This window comes from Myotis brandtii, unplaced genomic scaffold (assembly GCF_000412655.1).
Source record: "Myotis brandtii unplaced genomic scaffold, ASM41265v1 scaffold781, whole genome shotgun sequence".
NCBI classification, from domain to species: Eukaryota; Metazoa; Chordata; class Mammalia; order Chiroptera; family Vespertilionidae; genus Myotis; species Myotis brandtii.
In genome coordinates this window covers 167343-170758 of record NW_005371136.1, presented here as the reverse complement: position 1 = coordinate 170758, position 3416 = coordinate 167343, and the positions used below count along the sequence as shown (strand labels likewise).

The 3416-nt window shown below is 45.5% G+C and overlaps 1 protein-coding gene across 1 annotated transcript in view; it reads right to left on the bottom strand.

The window, feature by feature from the left end:
* Positions 1 to 2499, bottom strand: part of SLTM (SAFB-like, transcription modulator) — a 55299-nt gene extending 52800 nt beyond the window's left edge. Inside the window, exon 1 of the mRNA XM_014530872.1 lies at positions 2493 to 2499. The gene's annotated coding sequence lies outside the window, so the exon portion shown is untranslated. The remainder of the gene's footprint in view (positions 1 to 2492) is intronic.
* Between the last annotated feature and the right edge of the window lie 917 nt (positions 2500 to 3416).

Genomic DNA, 3416 nt, shown 5'->3' with positions numbered 1-3416 from the left:
GTCCCCTGGCGGGTGTGGGGAGGTCAGGCTCGTCCGACCGCTCCTACGCCCGCCGCGCCGCGCTTCCCCCGCAGCTGCGTTAGCCATCATCCGGCACCGTCTCCAATCTTGAGCAACAGCCGTGTGAGAGGCACGGCGCGCCATAGATAGTTCGCGCGTTACTCAACCCAGACCCAGGGGCGTGTGCGCGCGCAGGCTCTTCCAGGAAAATAGACTTTACCAGTCAGTCCTGCGGTGCGGAATAATGGGAAAAATGTGCCCTGGCCGGTTGCTCAGTGGTCAGAGAGTCCCCCCCAGGGGACGAAACCCAAAGGTGGCGCATTGGATTCCTGGTCTAGGGCACGTAGGAGCCCAGGGGCGCGTGGGGGAGGGGCGCGTGGGGGAGGCAACTAACCAAGCCATGTGTCCTCTCACATCCATGCTTTTCTCCTCCCCCACCCTTCTCTTCTCCCCCACCTCCTTGCACTCTTTCTAAAAAATAAAAAAATGTGGTTGGTGTGCACTAATGAACTAGGTTCCCCAGTTCCAAAAGGCTGGAAAGAAACCCTAGGGTGGTTATCTATAATAACAAAAGGGGAATATGCAAATAGAGGGAAGGGTCCAACAGCAGAATGACCATCTGGACGACCACGCTATGACAGGCACTGGCGCCAGGCCAGCCAAGGTGGGTATGATGGGATTGGTAGGGGCCCTGCCATCACCCCATGATGGACCTGCAGAGGGAGGCCCAGGCCACCGGCTGGCAGGGTGATCAATAGGGAGGGGGGGGAGGGCCCTCCCCAATCGCCCCCAAAGAGGGGGGCCCAGGCTACCTGGCGGTGGCACTGTGGTGCGTGGGTGGGGCCTCACTCTGTAGGGTGATGGATAGCGGGGCTCCCGGACTGTGAGGGCGCAGGCCGGGCTGAGGAACCCTCCCCCTCAGTGCACGAATTTTGTGCACTGGGCCTCTAGTAAGAATAAAAAAGCATAAGAGGTCTATACGAGTTCTAAGAATATTAAGGGCTGGCTGGTGTGAATTGCCCCACCAGCTTTCACAGGGGAAGACATGCCTTCATCCCAAGGAGGTGTAGTTTATTCTACCACTGCCCTGCTCGCTGAAGAACAGGACAACTTTCCTATGCACTGGCTCCGTTTGCCATCCTCTCTGGCGGACCTGATGGCTCAAAACCAAGTCCATCACTGAATGAGGAAGTTATGGTTCCTGTGTACTGTGTTGGGATCCCTAGAAGAACCACCATCTTCTTACAGGCCACTGGCCTGTGCAAGTGAGTACTTATTTGTAACTTTAGCCAGTATTATTAATCACCAAAGCATAAGCACTTATAGAATAAAACTGGAAATTCCATAAACTGAGTATGACACACAGTGAACTCTACTGGCACTTTCCTGGTTTTATAAAATTTAAATTGCTGAGGCTCACTTTAGGACGCTATTTCTGATAGACTAATTAGATCAAAATAATAGAAACTGGACATTATAACCTGACATTCAGGTAGTTTTTTGAGGTTTATACTGCACTTTGACATACAACTCACTTAATCCTTCCGGACTCTGTGAGGTCGAGTTCTGTGAGGCTTAGGGAGATTAAACAGCTTGTTCACGTAGCTGGTATGTAGCTGGACTGGTGCTCAAATCCGGGTCTCCTGATGGCAAATCTAGCTCTGTCTCTACTACAACTTTATTCATAGTCATAGAATTTTAGAATTCAAAGGAACTTCAGAAATTTTCTGACCCAATCCTCCCCCCCCCTTTTTTTTTAATAATTTAAGATTTTTAAGAAATTAATCGAGGGCCCCACAACTTGTCACTAAACCTCATACCATTTATCTCATTTCAGTGTCTTTCCCACTGAGCCATGCTTCCACCATCTGTGGAGCTTGTAAAGAAGTGTTATAAAAAGCTAATGTTGCCCTAGCTGGTTTGGCTCAGTGAATAGACTGTTGGCCTGGGGACTGAAGTGTCCCAGGTTTGATTCTGGTCAAGGGCACATGCCCGGGTTGTGGGCTCAGTGCAGCTGATCAATGATTCTCTCTCATCATTGATGTTTCTATCTCTCTCTCTCTCTCCCTTCCTCTGGAATCAATGAAATTTTTTTTTTTTAAAGCTAATGTTATATTTGAAGTGAATGAGTTTTTCTTTGTCTAAAAATAATCTACTAATGGAGTTATATAAAAATGGAGATCTGTGCCTTCTGATCTGGTGCACTGGAAAAGAACTCATCATCTGCCAAAAATGCCAAGAATGTTTAACCTGAATCTTATGAGCAAATAGTCAGACAAATCCAATCATAGGACATTCTACAAAATAACTGCTCTGGATTCTTAAAAAAAAAAAAAAGTGTTAAAGAACAAAAATTCGATCAAGTAAATTTGAAGATCTAATTGGCTTTATTGAGCAATCACAAATCTGGCAGCATCCCATCTAGCAGGTAGAGAGGTGCTCTGAGAAACTGTGCAAATGGAAGGATTTTATAGGTAGAAACGGGGTGAGACTAGAAAGCTATTAGCAGAAGAAAAGAAAGGATTGTCCTTCCACAAAGATGGTCTTATCAAACAGATTACCTCAGCTTCCTTTGAGGGATGAAAAAGGCCCATGTGACAGATTACCTCATTGCTACCGACCAGGAAATTCCAGATTTAGCAATTAAGATTACATTCCTGGAGAAGGTTGAAACTGCAATTAGGTCGGGTATTAAGTCTAGGTTTGCACTTTAGCATAAGTGACTCCATTTTGGATCAGGGTTATGCAAAATTAAGTCATTTTTCTTGGACAAATGCCCAGGAGTGTGAATGCTTTATGAAAAAAAAAGTTTAATATCCCTAATATAAAAAGAGGGATATTAAATAGAGAAGAAAAAGAAGAGAAGAAAAAGTCATGTAGTATGTACATTTTATTTTTTTAATAAACTGCCAAACTTTTCCAGTGTGGCTGTACCATTTTATATTCCCAGTAGCAATTTCTAAGCTATCTAGCTTTGCTACATTCTAACCAGTGCTTGGTATTATAGGTATGTTATGATGTCTCATCAAAGTTGTGATTTTTTTGCTTGTTTGTTTTAGAGAGAGAGAGAAAGGGAGATGGAGGGAAGGAGAGAGAGATGGGGAGAGAGAGAGAGAGAGAGAGAGAGAGAGAGAGAGGAGAGAGAGACGTTGATGCAAAAGAGAAACATGGGTCTGCTGCTTCCTCTACTGAGGATTGAAATCTGGTTATGTGCCCTGACAGAGAATTGAACCAGCGACCTTTTAGTGCACAGAGAATGCTCAGCCAACAACCAACTGAGCCATACTGGCCAGCGCAAGAATTTTTTTTTTATATTTTTCCCTTTATTGAATAAGATATTACAAATGTGTCCTTATCCCCCCAATGTCCCCTCATCCCCCCAATCCTGCCCTCACCCTCAACCCCTGTTGTCCACA